The sequence below is a fragment of the Mizuhopecten yessoensis genome, unplaced genomic scaffold, assembly GCF_002113885.1.
Source record: "Mizuhopecten yessoensis strain PY_sf001 unplaced genomic scaffold, ASM211388v2 scaffold9385, whole genome shotgun sequence".
Classification (NCBI taxonomy): domain Eukaryota; kingdom Metazoa; phylum Mollusca; class Bivalvia; order Pectinida; family Pectinidae; genus Mizuhopecten; species Mizuhopecten yessoensis.
The window spans coordinates 1,136,172-1,156,892 of NW_018408021.1; the positions used below are offsets into that span (position 1 = coordinate 1,136,172).

At 34.7% G+C, this 20,721-nt stretch overlaps 1 protein-coding gene across 3 annotated transcripts in view; it reads left to right on the plus strand.

The window, feature by feature from the left end:
* LOC110457961 (carbohydrate sulfotransferase 11-like) overlaps positions 1-20,721 on the plus strand; it is a 78,500-nt gene that overhangs the window by 51,228 nt on the left and 6,551 nt on the right. The gene's annotated exons all lie outside the window — the stretch shown is intronic.

The following is a 20,721-nucleotide window of genomic DNA, read 5'->3' on the forward strand; positions in this document are numbered from 1 at the left end:
CGAGATAACGTGGAAAAAATGGGTCAAATTAACGTAGAGACGTAAATATATATTACGTCTCTGGTATAAGGATCAATTTCAAGAAAAATATGAATAAATGAAATGCGTACATTTTCTTGTAAGTGTGTCACAGAGTCACATAATATGCAAACCACAATCAGTACAACTGCATCACTCGACAGATGAAAGTCAGAAACGAGCCAATTAATGCTGGACCATGCTATATATCTGATCAGGTGGTTCATTGATAAATTACTAATCTTTGTGAGACTTGAACGGACAGGTTCTCCCTCTGCAATGTTCTTAGAAGTGGCGTGTGCTTAATTCCTTGGATTGCATACAGAATAAAAATGTTTCAAGTTTTACGACTGGGAGTGAAAAAAACACGGGTTGCTGCTCATTTTGAGTATTAATTATTGTACTGGTGCATTTTTTTTGTCAATTCCAACGTATATCTACATATTGTAAAGAAAGGGGTGCGGTGCGCCAGAGACGTATATATCATATACTCTGGATGCGCCTACGTTAATTTGAACAATTTAGATCAATTGTTTTTTAATCAATTGTTTTGTGTTGTATATGGTGTTCATCAAATTTTCTAAATATCAATTTGATAACAAAAAGTATATTATTTACCGTTTTTTGTCAGCACGTCAGACCAGAAACATATACGACTCTGATCAGACACTTTGTTTTAAAAAATAAACATCGGGCGGTTAAAACAGAGGCGTGTAACACCAGTTTATACGCAGTACAAACACTATAGTACATATATATATGTCTCTGGTTAAAGGATTTTAAAAGGGGAGGGCCGGGGTAGTTTTTGGAAGTGATCTCTTCTGTGTTGTAGTCCTTACGCCAAAGGTACGAACCTTTTTATGTGGCTCTAGATGTATATTATTTACAGTCACTAGATTAACCACTTATGTAAAAAAAAAAAAAAAAAATTATTTAGATAGCATCCAACACACCGTTTGCCTCCTCACTCATTTTATCATTAAAATTGTAAAAAAAAATCATCTATAAACTAACTACCATTTCTGTTTTTGGAAACATGTGTGAGTGAAACAGGCATATATAAAAGAATGAAAAATGACAGCAATTCAATCGTCACTTAAAAATTGTTTTATAAAAAACGGAGGATTAATTGTGCATATTATGCAATAACAGGGGGGGGGGATGACTAATCAACAAACCGTACTGATCCGGACCGAAAATAGAATTTAATTTTCTTATTTAGAACAACTCCGGACCGCCTCTTTATCTAATATGGTAATTGTCAACTATTTTCTTCTTAATGTGGTTGTTATGTATGTAGTTTGCAAGAGGTCTGAATGACATCTATATGCTTCGATGTTTAAAGAGTTTTAAAACATATCTGGTGAATCTTACTATGACTTTCATCTTCTCAAATTTAACATACACATAAAAATACACTCTTGTCGCATCGATAGCATGTTTTAACTTTAAGTGTCGAGAATAAGATCTAATATGGTAATTGTCAAATATTTTCTTCTTAATGTGGTTGTTATGGCTGTAGTTTGGAAGAAATCTGAATGACATCTATATGCTTCGATGCTTAAAGAGTTTTAAAACATATCTGGTGAAGCTAACTATGACGATGCAGTCACGTTTTCAGTCCATAGAATATAAATGTTCTGTATTTCAATTTTGTCATAAAAGAAGACATTTGTAAGCTGAAACTCGCCAAGTGGATGCAATTATCAATTTACTCTTCAAAAAAATAAATCAAACAAGAGAGGTGTACCTAATAGGCTGGGAAGGTATTTGTATCAGGAAATCATGGTTTCTTAAATAGCGTTTGATAGCAGAGACTAGTCCATGGTATTGGAGAAAGTTTGGGTTGGTTTGTTAAATCCAGATACGTTTACACAGAAATGTTAATTTATAAGAAAAGATATAAACATACACCTCACTGTATAGGCAGTTGAAGATACATGCATCATTATTGGCAGTAAGACACAGGTAACGATATTTGATTGATCCTTGAATACATTTACATGACATATACTTGCACACATATACCCCCTATACCCTCCTACATCACCTATACGTCCTACACCACATATACCCTCCTACATCACCTATACGGCCTATAACCACCCACACCCTCCTGCATCACCTATACGTCCTATAACCACCTATATCCTCCTACATCACCTATACGTCCTATACCACTTATACCCTCCTACATTACCTATACATCCTATATCACATATACCCTCCTACATCACCTATAAGTCCTATAACCACTTATACCCTCCTACATCACCTATACGTCCTACAACACCTATAATATTCTGCACCAGTATCAGTTTTATGTGGAACTTCTTTTAACCAAGTGTTTTCAAAATAAAATTGCCAAAAATTTATACATGAACATATCTCTTTGGGAAAACAATCTAAGGATACAATTTCATTCATATAACTACACAGCAGTGAAATTCGGTTCTAGCTTGGTGTCCTGTCAAATGCATGACCACTTTAATACAACAAAATATGGGCATGGTTAAGATACATGTAGACTGTCTCAAGTATCCAGAGTTCAGCACACACACACACAAACACACTATACACATATTATACATATACATATATAACAAAGTGAAATTGTACAAAAAAATAACATTTCCTGAGATAGATTGGCCGTTAATTAATGTATTATTTCATGAATACCATATGACTGATGTTTTGTATGAATCTAAACGTTCTGTGAACAACGACACTACACATATAATCGAATTCATTTTATAATTTGTTTTTTTCTTTCCCTAAGAATATGAATGGAAAAAATGGGTGATACTCTTCTTCCAAATTAATTATTTCAGCATTGAAATTAAATGCAATAATTTTATGAAAAATATTGGAAAATCATGTAACAACAGTCTACTGAACTAAACAATATATATTGTAAATCAAAGATATAAAATGTAAATATAATTCCTTTTTGTTTCTATTAAATAAGGAATTTACTTAAGAAGCGATTTAGCCACACATTGATTGACATTTTGATACTTGTGACATAAAAATATTGCTTAAGACAATCTTGAAGATGAAACTTTTCAGAATGGAAAAGAATCTTTTAAATAAAGGTAGATTTTGTACTAAATTGGATACTGACGGAAGTGCATTATGAAATACTGTACCTATACCATGAAAGATGGCCAACTTAACAATTCTTTCTCAACTGTATCTGATATTAGAATAAGTACACATTTAATCAAAAGCAAATAATGGATATTATTATTTTTATTGATTTTGAGCTGACTCTGATTGGCTGAAACAACATCATGTGACCACCTGTAAAAGTAGTTATAAACCTGAGTGATTTGCAGGTGTTCAAAAAAGTTGGTAGAACAAGTGTTATTGACCTGCTATTAATAGATTCTGGAACAGGTGTTCAAAAAAGTTGGTAGAAAAAGTGTTATTAACCTGCTATAAATAGGTTCTGGAATTTTTGCAAAAAAGTTGGTAGAAAAAGTGTTATTAACCTGCTATAAATAGATTCTGGAAAAACATTGGAAAAAAAATGGAAAACTATATTTTTTTACATTTTTTTCTTCAATTTTGAAAAAATCAATTAAAATAATAAAACCATTGTAGCATGGTGATTTCGGTCGATACATGGTTTTATCGACCTAGGTTAGCAATATTTACCTCGGACTGCGTCCTCGGTCAATATTGCTAACCTAGGTTGATAAAACCATGTATCGACCTCATCACCATGCTATAATTGTATAATATTATTAGCTTTCTGGTATTGTAAAATGACAGTTAAAGTCCATTTGAAAATATTCATACATTGTAATTTATTCCTATCTAATTTAGCATTAATAAACCCTGGAGTTTAATTAATTCTGTGATTTTACCTGTACCAACAAGACATCTTTTTTAATTTACAATTAGATATAGATCTAACACGGGATATTATTAACCTTCTGATATTGTAAAATGAGTTTTTTATTCTAAGATATATACCAGTAAAATAAGAAGATCCTTAATTAGTTTGCCATTAATATTAATTATGAATCTGCAGTATAATTGTCAAAAATCAATACTTGCATTATAAGATTGCACACATATACTGGTACATAAAATGAAATTCAAATCAGTACAAAAGGTTATTCTTGACAAGTAATCAAGATTCTCCCCAGTTGAATCTCTACATTTACTTGTAGATGACAGGGGAAAACCCTTTAATTCCCATAATAAGAACCCTCATACAATATATTTAAATTTTATCTCATAGTATTTAGTCATCAAATGAGACCAAATTGGCACAGGTGCAAGAAATAAGTTATGTAATCAGAGTTTTTGCCAGGTGTTTAGTATGTTACAGGGATTCATTACAATATTTAGAATATGACCCTGTATTTTCCCAATTTCAGTCAATCTTTTCCTAATTGGATTTAAAAGCATGTTCATACAAGTTTCCAGTCATTATATCATATGTACACTGTTCATTCAAAATATATATTTTTTTACAGAAATAACAAGAATTTGAAATTGAATCAACAAAAACACTGAAAATTGATGTGTTTATTTATTGCTATACATTTTACTGTAAGAAACAGGTAGATGAATCACTTTGTAGGTTTTATTCTATCAAAAGTAAAATTTCCCCTTAACGTGGGGACACTGATGAAATTTCCCAATTTTTGCCAAATGTCGATGTTATTTTTCCGAATTCCTGCTGACAGGGACCCTTTCCCAAAATAGCTGGCAAAAACCCTGGTAATAATGTTGACTCATTTAGAAAACCTTGAGGCTGCTCTGTTCTTAAATAAAAATAAATTATGTGGAAATATTTCAAAATTATAATGTATATATATATATTTCCTAGACAAGATTTCTCAAAAATATTTACAGTGTAGAAAATCTTCTAACATGGATGTTTAATTAATGAAGCTAGAAGCTATTACTGTACATACAATGCGACACATTTGACATTTCACCATTTTCAGCCAATAAACTTGCTCAATAAACTTATTCTGCTTGAATACAAGACCTAATGATTTCATCAGAAAGAACTCAAAAGATGATTGACACTCAAGTGTTGTTTTTTTTTACCTATATTACGACACCGACACGAACTGACAAAGGTAGGCGAAGCATACATTATTTGACTTACCTTTAACTCACATAAAAGTACACATTTATGCGTTACATACCCCAGGCGGCACATCAGCATTGTCGTTGATAAACATCTCCTTTGCACTGAAACCGACTAGACTTGCACAGACCTAGCTTTCGTGAAGCTGACGATTGTTTTCTTGATGATAGAGTGACATACACATATTGAAATCAGTAGACATTTGAGTCAAATATAATACCTGTCTGTGAGAGGTCAAAACTGGTAAAATTCGCTCCATAGTACTCTTGTCGATCATTTGATATCGGATAGGCCTTTACCCTCCCGTGTTCGAAGTAGTCGAGAAGTTGATCTGCTCCGGTCTTTTCAACCAATCAGAATGTAGCAAATTTTGAAGCCGGCGACTTACAGTGTATTTTTATTGCTTAACCTGATTCGTCAAAAACGTCGAAAACTTTAATGTTTAAACCCATTTTAATGAAGAAACGATTCAAGCCATAACGAATACGTTTGCAAAGTTTACGCAAATAAGTTACGATGTGAAACATTTTCTATTCCCACAGAGATGTTTAAAACGGTGATTTTTCAGCTTCTGATCTATTAATAACCAATCAGACCGTCGCAAATTTTAAAGTCCGTTCTGCACGATGTAAAGAAAAAAGATCGCATAGTATTGTAGTTTCGTTTTGTGTTACTATATATATATTTTTGCTTGAACTATATATATATATCACGCATACGATACAAAAAGAGCGCGTTGCGCTCGCTATTAGGTATTGTTGATATGATACTGCACATATAGCCATATTCACAATATCTATGAACGTGATGGGGTTTCCAAGACTTACAAAAATACTTTCAACACTTTCCCATCCGAGGACCAACTTTGGAATAAACTTCATGATTCCGTTATGTAATATGCATAAAACAAATCATATTCTGGAAAGTGGCCCTCCTTTGGGAAAGTGCTAAAAATAATTTTAAAAAACCCCAGGGGTGAACGAGTTTCTTAAACTGCGACGGGTGTTTCTTGTGTTAAAACAGTTTGTATTCCCATCTTCGTCTATGTCCGATGTGGCCGAATATGTAACGCACTTAACTTGTGACCAGAAGAAGTGAACGGTGCAAGTTAGAATCCACGTTCAGGTCCTCCCCCCTTTTTAATATTAAGGCATGTGATGTTTTCCCTTAATTAAGTAATAAAATATTTTTTCAAATCAATGGATCATTTGATTTATATTTTGATAACATACCTATTGATTTATCTTCTATGGGGACTTCCGGTTATGGTCTGAGAGGCAAAGGACCTAGTTCATATCGAAGCTCCAAATCGGTTCATACACTCACTGGCTTATATAATTTCATATTTTGTATACATTGACTTGGACATTTTATCATAATTAATACTGTTTGGGAAAAAACTGTAAATATGAAATACTACTGTATTTCACTGCCATATCTTTGATATGACCACTGGTCCCGACCTGGTCGTAATGGCGGCGCCGGACATACTCATAACCAAAACAGGTCGTACAAGAAGGACTGCTTCTTTTTTTGTATTGATGTTGGCGACAACAAGGTAATTACACCTCGGCACATCATTGATGATGTTAACAGTATGGGCGGTCCTGGTGCGTTGTATGCTTGTGTTCCTAAAGAGGGAAATGCCATGAAATAGCTCTAGACGGAAAGGCCTCGGCCAAGTATTGTTAGACGGAGTGAATATTACTGGTCGTTCATGTGAGGTATCCGAGATTGTGCGAAATAATTTCGTTTCACACATTCCCGCTTATATCGAGGATAAAGAACTGGACAACAAACTCTCTATGTTAGGGGTAACTATCTTGTCCCCATTCTAGATGCGGTATTATCCCGGAACGGAAATATCGGACGGCAAAGATTTGTTAAGGTCAGACTTCCGCCTGCTCTTCCTTCTATTCCGTAGACAGTTAAACTGGACAACTCTTATTACCGTGTTGTGCACAACAACCAAAAGAGAATGTGTTCACTTTGTCATTCCATTGAACATTTGTTTCGAGATGGTCCCGAACTATGTTGCTATAAATGCAAGGGTCAAGGCTAAACGCGCCAAATCTGCAGGACTGAACTATGTGCGCGTTGTGGTGACGTCAGAGCTGATTATCCGTGTGACCTGATTATACGGGGTGACCAGAGATTCCTTGTGTGGCGTTTGCGGTTCCTTAATTTGATTGTCGGTGTGATGATGAGAAAGATGACGGCCGATGTGTCGACTGTGACAAGTTCATATGCATCTGTTTAGAATTTGCGCTGCTGGAAGTAGTGGTATTGAGTCAACACGGCCGAGCACGACACAGCGAAGTTGGCAGCTGCCTGTGTTAATTTCCATTTAGCAGCAAATTTGTGAGTTCTCCTGCACCTGGTGGACGAATTCGTTTGAAAAATGGTATGAAGTGTAGTTTAGTACTCGGTTTGACGTTCTCATGTGAGGTTTTGTGAAATTTGACGTTCTTTTACTTGATATCGAACCTGTGTGATATCTCTATATATCGCTATATATAAATCACAATAGTTACCCGTTCGTACCTTCCCTCGTGCGGGCGCGCCGTCACGCATGCTTGGCTACCAAGTAGCTGAGATTTCGTTCGCGTTGTGTACAATACGGAGTGGCCAGTAATAGTGTTGATTTTTTTTTATTCCAAAATGGGGAAATCTAAGAGAGGAAACAAACGCAAAAAGACAAATAGTGTGAATGAAAGTATCAATATTGTTGATAATGAACTAAGTCGGAGAGTGAAAATACGGCAAACCAATCAGCACTAAGTTCGATCATTAATGCCGCTAATGGCGTAATCTATGGCAGCCTGCCCAGCACGCAGAGAAACAAAACTCCAGCTACGTCGACACCCGTCTCTACAAATGACAATTTCAACAACAAAATCGATATGATATTAAAGAAACTTGACAAGCCAGATATTATCAAACAACATGTAACTGGTCTTGCCAAAAGGGTCTCAAATCTTGAGGAAAAAATGTTGGAAGTTGAGAAAAAGTCATCAGTGCTAGAAACCACCGTCTAAATTTGTATCTGATAAGTTAGATGACATCGTATCGACAAATGCTGGTCCCGACCGTGAATCGGTACAGACACTGGACTCGACGAAACGAGAAATGGACGAAATACGGAAAGATAGATACAATGTACCAGTACCTCAAGGCAGTTATGGACCTACAGTGCAGGTCGATGAAAAACAATCTTGTGTTTCTTGGACTAAGAGGTTAACATCCCGATGAGAACAGCGAGGTTCTCCCCAATGAGTTCCTGTACCATGAAATGGGAAAACAAAGTAACATCGAGTTTGGAAACGTCCATCGTTTTGGTAGGTTCACCAGAGGCCATAATCAACCTATAGTGGCAAGGTCCCTCTATTACCAAGACCTGCAGCTGGTAAAGAACATCTCCTTTAGGCTTAACGGGACACCTTATGTCGACAGGGAGCAATACCCCTCTGTGGTAGAGGAGCGCAGGAAACAACTCTATCCGGTTATGAGGAGATGTAGGCAAGAACACCAGCATGTTCGTCTCGTGAAGGACAGGTTATACGTAAATGACAAACTGTACCAGGACAATGACGACCATCGAGGTGAGAAAGCTTCATCAAACTTGCCTCATACCAACCCACCAGTCGGCGGCTCCGCCTCCAACGGCGGGTCTTTCAACATCCCACACCCGGATCGTGCTGGTGGCACCAGTTTACTTCACCGATCCCAACCGACGACATCCTTTGCGATCTTATCCTCCGTTAGAACTCATCAGCAAACGGACGATACCGAACCGCCACAGGCCCGGAACCCAAAGCAACCCTTAACCAACCGACATCAGCAACAACCAGGCAGTGACATCCATCAGCCAGTGCCTAGGTCGTACCGTCCAAATGTCCCAAATACTCTCTCTGATTCTAGTCAACCCCTATATCATACCGATACCAACGTAATCAGATATGGATGCGAGGAGAGTGACCACCTTTAAAGTGTATCATTGAACATTGGCAAAGGCATAAGTAGCAAACTTGACGAACCTGGATTTTGTGATATTATCCAAAATAAGGTTATAATTTGTTTAACAGAATGGATTACGGAGGAAGATGTTTCTGATATACAAACATGTACCAGGCTATTATAAAGTTGGATGTATGGTTATCTTCTACAAACAATCGTTAAGCAACATTTTATCTCTTGAATACCAATTCCATAATAGCATTGTAATGCTAAAATATTCAAAACGATATGTCAATCATTATTGTATATTCTGTTATTTACCACTAGAGAATAGTGTATTCTATCAAAATGAAAACACTATAAACCTCTTCTTAATCTTAGAGGAGCTGCTCTCCTAATATAAAGAGAGGGTGAGGTATATGTTACTGGCGATTTAAACTCCAGCACAGGCTGTAAATACGATCTCATAGTAAATGATGGTCTTAATGATACGCTGTTGAACAGAGTTGAAATGTTGAATTATAATAATGATGAGGATATAATGTCAACAATTTCGGTAGAAAAGTATTGTCTATATGTATTGCTTCTTGTTTCCGTATTGTCAATGGTCGCAATTCTGGCGATAAAAAGGGAAGTTTTACTTTTGGTGGTCACAGCGGAACCAGTACAATACACACTACGAATACCGTGAAAAGGATAAAAACACTAAGTCAAGAGTTGCAAGTGATTTTGTCAAATGAAAGGACGAAAACAGGGTATTGATTAAAACGAAATCAATAGACAATGCAATCGCTTTAGTACGAGTTTGTGAAAAAAACGCAAAAACGCAATGTGATGTTGACGACATGGTCGATAACTTTTGTAGTTTGGTAATTGCTGTTGTTATGTCTTATTGTGATGTAATACATGTACAGACATGTCGGTTATTTAGTAAAAAGAAAAATAATACCGTCAAAAATGACAAGCCATGGTTCACTAATGAGTGTAGAAATAGGCATCGAGAATATAAAATGTTCTGACAATCTTTAACAATGATAAGTCACCAGCTTACCACAGAGTTTTAATAGATATGCAACGCTCTTACAAAATATTAGAAAACAGGTTAAAGAGAGAATATAAGAGAAACGAAGGCGATATGTTAGAATTAGTCAGACGAAACAACCCTAGACAATTTTATAAATATTTTGGTAAAAGAAAAACCCTGTTGCTGCTGCTTCATTAGTTTTGGTTTGGATGATTTCTTATCTCACTTTAAAAATCTTAATATCGGACAATCTGGAAGTACCGAAAAATATTATAGAAGAAAACTGTGAGGCAGATTATGAAGAGTTAGATAACATAATTACAGAAGATGAAATTGTAGTTGCAATCAGAAGATTAAAGAGAAACAAAAGCTGTGCATAACTAAAATATTCAATAATGTCTTCAAATCCGGGTATTATTCAGAAGCCTGGTCCAAAGCATGTGTTGTTCCAATACATAAAAAGGGAGATATTGATGACCCTAACAACTACAGAGGCATTCCATCATTAAGCTGTTTCGGCAAATTATTTACTGGAGTGTTAAATCAGAGGCTACTTAAATGGGATAGTGAACATGATAAAATGACCGATGCTCAATTTGGATTCAAACCTGGTTTATCGACGGTATATGCCATTTCGCATTACAAACCTTAATCAATAAAACACCAAAAGCGAAAAACAGACTATACTTTTGCTTTACAGCGTCTACGTAAATGATTGCGAAATGAAATTTATCACTGAAAATTGTCGGTCTGTTGAAATAGGTCTCTTAAACTTGTTTTTACTTATGTATGCCGATAACACTGTAGTGATTGCGGAGACACCAGAAGCATTTCAGAAAATTTTAGATTCAATATAGATTAAAACCTAGAACACTCAATGTCTCCAAAACCAAAATTGTTATCATTCGAAATGGGGGGAACATAAGAGACGCTAAAAAATGGACATACAACAACCAGGAAATTGATATAGTTAATGAATTTAATTACTTGGAAAAGTTTTAACAAAAAGTTCAATGTTACCCAGAAACATATTGCTAACAAGGGAAGAAAAGCTATATTTGCAATTAATAATACATTGAAGAATTTTTTTTTAATATTAGTACAAAATGTTCAGTGTTTGATACATATTTCAACAGCATACTCGAGTATGAAAGCGAGATATGAGGCTTTCATAAAGCACCAGCGATAGGAAAGCTTCATTCTGGGTTTTGTAAACGATTGCTTGGTGTCAAAAAAGTACAGGTACTGATTTTGTATATTACGAGCTTAGTAGATAGTCAGGTTACATAAATAGAAAGTTAAACGTTATAAAATACTGGTTAAAACTAAAAGAATCTAAAAATTGTATATTGACCACATGTTTAGAAGAGCGATTAATAATGATAGATGATTGGGAAAATTATATGAAACAAAAACTAGATAAACTTGGCTTATCTTATTTTCAGACTAGTGATACTATAAATGGTAATATATACAAAGAACATGTAGTTGAACAGCGATTTAAAGATTGTTACACCAAGCAGGAAATGAAAGCAAGAATTATAAATGCTGGTGATCTATACAAACATCCCGTTGATCATTTTTGCATGCAATATTATTTAATGAAACCTATGGATACTATAGCTAAAAAATCTATAGCAAGTATAAGATTGTCATCACACCAGTTAAAAATCGAAAATGGCCGCTACCACAACATTGTCAGGAGACGCAGGATATGTGAATGTTACTAAAGTTATGAAATTGAAGATGAGTTCTATTTTACACTGCAATGTCCATTTTACATAGAAACAAGACAAAGGTATATTAAACGGTATTTTTATAAATCACCTAGCGTTTTCAAACTTGTGCAAATGTTAAGTATAAATAATGTTAAGGAACTAAATAATCTTGGAAAATATATTCATTTTGCCTTTAAGTTACAAATGTATTTCAGGTATTCTTTCGAATTCAAAGAAAAGCATGTCATCGCTGAAACGAATGATTACTTATACTTCTGTCTGTCTGTATAATATAAGTATTATTACTGATGCTGTACAACATATATTTATTATATTAAACTTAAGCAATAAGTGGTAAATAAGTGATAGATTGACTCAGCACTAATGTAATCGCAGTCAAGGTAACATTGAGTTACCTCCCGTCTCTGTCAGTATGCGTTTGTTAAGTTAAATTTAACTTAAGTTATTTTTTCTTGTGCTGCTACATGTGTGTCTATGATGTATCTTATACATAGGTAGCAGTATACAGTAGAGGGTTGTGGCCATGGGTGATATTTTTGTTGAATGGCTAACCCCTGTATAATGACATGTAAAAAAAGTTATAAAAATAAAACTGCACTAAAATTGGTATAAGCCTGATGAAGTGGGCTATGTGAGCTTCACATTTGTAAAAAGAAAGAAGATTTTTTGGGTTCGAGAATAAAATTTTGGCCATAATCCGAAAGGGTGCGTACACATGAAAAGCTAGCTTTACAGGGGGTTTAATTTTGACAACAGCAGACGACGCAAAATTGCAAAAAATCAAGTTTTACAACTTTACTTGGACCCAGATAATTCTGCAACCAGGTAGGTAATCTTTAATTTCAGACAGAGCTTAGGTAAAAAATAACTAGTTGCGGGGGTCAAATTTTGGGTTAAAAATAGCAATTTTTGGCATTTTTTTGGTAATGTTTGATGTGGTAACCATGGTTTTCACACAAGTGACATACATAGAAAAAAGAGGTTTATACACTTCTCAGTACTTTATATGTATTGTAAATGTAGTGCAGTTTACAAATATATATACATGTATACATCCGCTGTGTTTACATTTCCTCGACATGTGCCGTGTTTATCAGAGTCGGGCCATTTCTACTGTATACTGCTACCATACATGTTTATGTTACTCTCTGTGTTAGGTATGCTTGTCATGCGAGATCAAATTGAATACGCTTCTTTGGAATACTGGTGAATCGGATATGTCCGGAAAAGAAGAGGTCCCTCAGAGGGGTACATGTACTACAAGTAATCAAGGATATTACGAAATTTCAGCAAATATTTGCTTGGCTTCATGAAAAGTATACTAATATTGTATTTTTACAGGAAATACATTAAAACGAAACTTTTGTTAATCAAATGAGTGATAAATGGAACGGAACCCTCTATGCTTGCAATAATGACAGTGGGGATCAAGGTGTGGCTATGTTAGTTACAGTAGTATGATGGATTGTGTATTGTGTTGTCCGCTGTGAAGGTCATGATGGTCGCTTTTTACATGTAAAATTAGACATTGATGGCACCTTTTTTCAATGTCATTACTATTTATGCGCTTAATATTTTAAATGACAGATTTTACTTTTTTCGCTTTGTTAACTCCAAGTTGGGTGATATAGATGGTTATATCATTATGGGTGGGGACTATAACACTACTCTTTGTCAGTTAAACAGAAGCGGATCTACGTGTCATGGTGATGGAGGAACAGAAATAAAGGATGTTCTGTTTTTTGTTGCAAACAAATAAGAAATGGTAATTCCCAAAATCGATTTGATTATTTTGTTGTTTCCCGTGAATTACTGTGTTTTATTTAAAATGTGTTTTATAATGACACTTCTCTACGTGAGCAGGGCTTTGTATCATTCAGTGTGGATTTGGACAATGTAGACAAAGGTCCAGGATTATGGGTTTTAAATAATAAGTTTTTACTTGAAAAAGAATAGTAAAAAGCCATCCTTGATATCCTGGGGTTTTGCTCACTTTCGCTTTCTGCACCCCTCGAAAATGTCTTAGCAAATTTGAAAGCTCAGTATGTACCACCTTAATTGTTGATGCGACAAGAAGACTAGTTCGATCCTTTGGGGTAAATCAAAAGAATCTCGCAGTCGCGTAACGGTAGAAAATGAAAGACTTTGAAGTCGAGGGTCGCTCCTTTGTAATCTTCAAAGGACAAATTTGGTATCAGCGTAGCGATTGGTCAGGATTTTTTTTACCTGAGACCAATAAAACATATGACATATACCAGGGGTGCAGAGAGCGAAAGTGAGCGTAACCCCTGGATATCGAGGATGGTAGAAAGCTGGATGAATGTATCATACATTTCCTCTGATCTGGTGGGATATATCTGAAGTATGAAATTAAAAGAGTATCTCAGTTTCATGGCACAGCTAGAAAAAAAAAAGATTTAATTCTGACTACTATAAAATTCCAAAAAAATAAGTGACTTATCTGCAAAACACGCGGTTGATCAGAAGGATGTATACATTGACAAACTCAAAGAAAAGCAAGCAGAATTAGAAAAATATGAAAAAGAAAAAATGTCAGGGAGCCACTTTTAGGTATAAGTTATTTTCTGAGACTTGAAAAACATAATCAAAGACTATAAAACACTTTGAGAGTGAAAATGGTGTTATGTTAACCAATAGTGATTCATTACTAAATGAAATATTCCTTTTATCAAAATTTGTATTCTTGTGTACGTGAGTATGAGGATGAAATTGATGTTTTTTTTACAGTGTATTGATAGCGAGTTGTCATAAAGTGAACGAGAAATGTGCGACACTATTATAGATAGAGATGAAATTAAATCAGCATTGAGTGGAATGTCTCGTAATAAAAGCCCTAGAATAGACGGCTTAACTGTAAAATTTTATGTGAAATTTAATGATAACTTTGAAAGTATATTTTTGCATTTATTTAAAGCTATTCGAGACAAAGGTGAACTTTCTAAATCGATGAAACTAGGAATAATCAGTTTAATATATAAAAAGAAAGGCGAAAAACATGTCTTAAAGTCTTTTGACTATACAATCATCGAAGGGATGTCCAATATGTTAAAACGAGTTTTGTTTACCTTCTATTATCTTCCTTACCAAAGCTGTTGTATATTGGGTGGGAACATCGCCGACAATGGTTGTAGGAATCAGTTGATAAATGCCGCGGGAATATCGCGTTGAAGTTTGATTTTTATTAGTAAGAACAAAGAAGGACCGTGTAGCTTTCGCGTTTTTCTCATATTCTAGAAAACTCGGAATTGTTTTGTATCATCTTAAAGGTTACCCACACTACTTCAGAAAAATGCTGCGTGCGCGTGCTGATTTGATCGAAATGGAAAATTCAGATGGGTACATACTCAAAATTGATCAAGAAAAAGCTTTTGAAAGAGTTGATCACAATTTTTTGTTTAAAATATTGGGAAAAGTTGGATTTGGCGAGGGTTTTATTAATTGGATTAAAAACTGTTATGCTGATACTCACAGTAGTGTAAAGTGTAACGGGCTTTTAACAAAATTCTTCCCTATCAAGAACTCAGTAAGGCAAGGCTGTCTGATCTCCGCGTTACTGTACGTTCTGGTACCTGGACCTCTAGGACAGACAATAATGAAAAATGATAAAATGTGTGGTATTCAAATTCCAATGTCTAATAAAGTATCTAAGATCTTCCAGCACGCAGATGATACAACTCTGACATTATCTAATGAACGATCCATGACTGAAGTTTTTAACGTTTTGGATATTTATAGCCGATCGTCTGGTGCAAAAGTTAATAAGTTCAATACTGAATTATTATGTATTGGTAATGCAGAAATATCGGAAATTGAATGTAAAAGGTTTCAATTTAAATTGTTAAAAGAAGTGAGTCTAGTTCTCGGAGTACACCTAGGAATGAATAAATCATTGTGTAATGAGCTTAATTGGAATAATAAGGTTGAGTCAATTAAGAAACTTTTACAGTTATGGTTCCAGAGGAATTTGACACTTCATGGAAGGGCTATTGTTATATCGTCTCTATTTTTATCTAAGTGCTGGTATGCGCTTGCGGCGACTGGTATCCCCGATGCTACGAGAAATAGACTAAAATCTATGTGTATCAATTTTTATGGGGTAGCAAAGCTCATCTGATATCATATAAATCTGGTATTGGAGAAAAGCGTGAGGGTGGATTGCAAATTCTTGATATAGACTTAAAACAAAAGGCTCTCAGAATTAAATTTGCTTTTAGGTTATTGTATAACAATGGAAATTCATATATTCTTTGGAAGGATACGTGTACATATTTTCGTTCTAATATGGACGGCATGAACATAGGTATTTTGTGTTTGCATTGTAATTATAGTTCTCGTCAGCTGTCGAACTACATTTAGTATGTGGTATACAAATTCTACGTTTTATTGGGAAATGCTGTCTGCATGGTCAGAACGTCGAGAGTGTTTAGATTTTAAATATGACGTACAACATATCTATTGTCAACCTGTATTTTGTAATCCTATGGTTGCTATAAATGGAAAACCGTTATATAATTAACCTTTAATAGATGCATGTTAAATACAGTTGAAACATTTTACTTACGAATGTGTTCCAGGTTTCCTTCCCAAATCAGTGTGCATATTTCGTTTTCAAATATTATAGTCATAAAAAAACATGTGGTCCTTCAATCTTATATGTATTTCTTCCACTGGAGATGGATTTACATCATACTGTTAATGAAAAAAGAAATGAAATAAAGTTAACATCCTCACAAATCGCTCGTGCGGCGTGCTTTCGTTAAGCCTGTGTCGATTCAATACTGGTCTAATAGGTTCCCAAATTTTGAAATCAACCGGGTATTTCAGATTTTGCATGCATCATACTACACATGCGATTGTGTGAAATTGCATTGCGAAGTTGCTAGCAATGCTATTTTTACTGGTGATAAACTGTACCGTTATACTATGTGTAATACTGACCTATGTCCAGTTTGTCATTGTCGCAATGAAGACATATTTCACCTTTTTTATAGAATGTCCTAAGTTAAAAAAAATCAATGGTTATCTTGTTAACTTAATTGAGGTTATTTTCGAAGGCAGATGTCGTCGGATTAAATTCCGTAAAATTTGAAACTATGATTCCTTTTGGACCTTTGGGGGAAAATAAGCATGTTCATATTTTCTTTCTCAATTTCATGCTGTCTGTTGCAAGGTTTTGTATTTTCAAAAGACGTAACTAAATGATGTGTGGTGAATGTTTTGTTGATGTGACGACTTTCTTTAAATTTGCAATTAAAAAATATATTAACTACAACTTCACTTGTTATCGCTCAAAGCGGAACATTGCTTTGTTTACCAAATACTTTGAAAACTCAAACCCTTTTGTGCATGTTGTTGGATCTAAGGTGAAAATATTACTGTGATTTTTTTCTTACAATTTGTATGCGTGTGCGAGGGTGAGGGAGGGTGTGTGTGCATGTTTTGGTTAGATATATGTAAGCGAGTCAGATAACAGTGTACTTACACATAGTGTATATACATGCTGCAATAATCTTACCATACATAAACGTTTGATACTTTTAATTTTATCTATTTAAACACAAACAAAATATGCTGAAAAACGAAAAAGTTGGGATTGTTGCGTCAGAATAAAAAGAGGTCAAGCAAATAAAAAAGAAGTTTTAATCGCAAATATATTACCGAAAATACGGGAAATTCATCGACGAGGACAGTCTCATTTGTTTGATATGCAGGAAGACTGCAGCACAAAGTAAGGAGCGCAATTCACGTGTAAGAAATGATATTCGAAAATTATCCATATAATTTTACCATTCATAGGTGCAGGAAAAACAGAATCAAGATGTGTGCTTTGTAAGCTAGCAGGTAGCGGCATGACGTAGGCAGTTGTAATGAAAACTAATTCCTTTCAAAGCTTGTTACTAATGGGTGTTCGATGTTGTGTTACATACAACATATTATCTGTATTAAATTCATAAACATAACGCGAGATAAGCATTTTGTTGAGTCTTTATCGTAAAACATATGCGTCAATAGGCATGGCTTTGAATTCGGTAGGGATTCCGAAAGAGCTACCTATATAAAAATACATGAGGACGCGTCATAGCAGTACAAGGTGGCACGCGCACACTAGCCTATCAACCCGCCATAGCTCTTTACAGTTTTGTAGAACATACAGACTAAAGAGTAGTTTTGAGTTTTGATACCTACGACTGCATAAGATGCCCCCCTCCCCCGCAGAAATACAAATAAATATATATTTCTTCTTTTTCTTTATTATGAGCATGCATGGCCAATACAGAAATACTGGTTTCGCCTAAAACCCCTCTAGAAGGGTCCAATAACATGCCTCCGATTGAAATCTAGAAACGCTTTGGTGTACTCTTTGGCATTTTATAATGTATTGAAGCTTAACAATTTAATATAGTTTGATGTACCGTGGATTTTATTAAACCAGATTATGTCCAATCCGGATCTTTGTGTAAACCGGCCAAATTGTTTGGTCTTTGATTATTTAACATTATTGATTAAACTCCGGACTCTGTAAACCGTCTTTTCTCGGTCTAATTCTTTCTATACCTATTAAATATTGAGAATCTACATCACGTTCTGTTTTAGTTCTGTTCATTTTCAACTTTTACTAGCAAAACTTAGACATTGTAAGAAAGAGATGATATTCACAAGAAATATTCATTTATCATTTCATTATCGCCATCGATATGAGCAGAAAAATAGAAATAACGTATTATGTATCCGGGAATGTTAAAAATGACTGGTCATCTGTTAACTAGCCTGTCTAGAAATAAGGACTGAAATTATATTTAACGTGTTTTAATGCTGGTTCACAGAGAGTTTAGTTATTAATGTATAGAAGGTATAGGACTGTGAAACAGAGCCGGTTTAAAGAATGAGTTTGAAGTTTAATCAATAAAGAGACAGAATTAAAGAACAAATCTTTTTCCAGGTTTGCATAAAGATCAAGATTGGACAGATTCTGATTTAAACAGTTATTAAGTCGAAATTTCGAGCTATTGTGTTTAAATGTCGAGTTATCAAGTCGAAATATCGAGTTATTATCTCGAAATTTCGGGTTATTGGCTAGAAATTTCGAGTTAATATCTTGAAATTTCGAGTTATTGTCTTGAAATTTCGAGTTAGTAAATCAAAATTTTGAGCTATCATTAGAATCAGTCAAAGAAACTTGAGTTGTTTTATGTGACGTAAGCAAAGCCTTCGACCGAGTCTGGCATCGATGTCTCCTCTTCGAACTTTCCAAATTTGGCATATCTGGTAGTTTACTAAAATGGTTCAAAGATAATCTCAATAACAGGAAACAAAAGGTGATTATAGATAATTATAAGTCGGACTGGGCATCCATCATAGCTGGATACCTCAGGGCTCGATCCTCGGTTCTCTTTTATTTCTTGTATATATAAATGACATTGTTTATGAAATCAATAACACAATTAAGCTATTTGCCGATTATACGGCCCTGTACATAGTAGTAGACAATCCCGTTACGGCACATGCTACTGTAGAATCAGATATTAATAAAGTTCATGTTTGGTCCCGACAGTGGCTTGTAGACTTCAATCACCGAAAAACTGAAACTATGTTAATAAGCAGGAAAAGAATTTACCACCCCCGTCTACATATGAACAATAAATAATGTATCTTCTCACAATCACCTTGGTGTGTACTACTCTGGAAATGGTCGTTGGCTAGATCAAGTTAATTATATCATTGTCAAAGCCTTATTTAAAATCAATATAATGATATCTTTGAAATTCCAATTAGATAGACAAACTTTGCAAACTATACATTTCTCTTTTATAAGACCACTTCTCGAATATGGTGATATAGTATGGGGAAACGTTCCGAAAGAACTGGAAAAAAAACTTGAAAATCTCAATATTGAAGCTGTTCGGATAGTAACTGGCGCAACAAAACTAACAAGTATTGACAAATTGTTCAATGAAGCAAGATGGACGAGATTATTTGATCGTAGACAAAATCGAAAAATTCTTCATTTTCATAAAATGTTTTACCAATATACGCCTCAATATTTGTATAATCTTGTTCCTCACACAGTTTCGGAGGGACGTAGATATGATACAAGGAACTGAGACCATAAATGTGTCACTCCAATATTGTGCAAAGCTGCTTTGTATAAACAATCGATTTTACCCTCTGCTGTAGATCAATGGAATAAGTTAGATCAAATCCGTCTGTTTCTGCTATAAAATCATACCTTGATAAACAGTTAAGTAGAAAAGTACCAATCCACTACACATTTGGAACCCGTAAGTGTCAAATATATCATGCTCGTCTACGAATGGAATGCAGTTCCTTAAACAGTCATTTATTTAGTAAGAATATTGTTCAATCTTTGCTATGTTTATGCGGTCAAGTTAAAAACACTGCTCACTTTCTTTTAGAATGTACCAGATATGACGATAAGACAGTATTTATATTCTTTGCCTTATAATATTACCACAGATTTTCTGCCTTTTGGGAACGAGACATTGCCATTACAAGAAAATAGCTGTCCAAGATTGTATATTAAAAGCAAACAGGTTTAAGATGATTTAATATTTCATAAACATATATGTGCTTTAAAGCCGAATTGTACGTATTTAAGAACATGTAAAACCCTTTAACAACCAAAACCCTTCACCATTAATTATCTCCTTTTCTTTCTTCTTGTTTAAACTATTGTCACTGATTGTTTTATTGTATATATTTTCATTGGAAACAATATGCTGTCCATCCTGAATATATTTTGCAGTTTACGATAAGGTGATAGAGTTACATAAGTGTCTAAGACATTTGTTTCTATTTCCTATTGTGTACCATGTGTTTTGTTACAA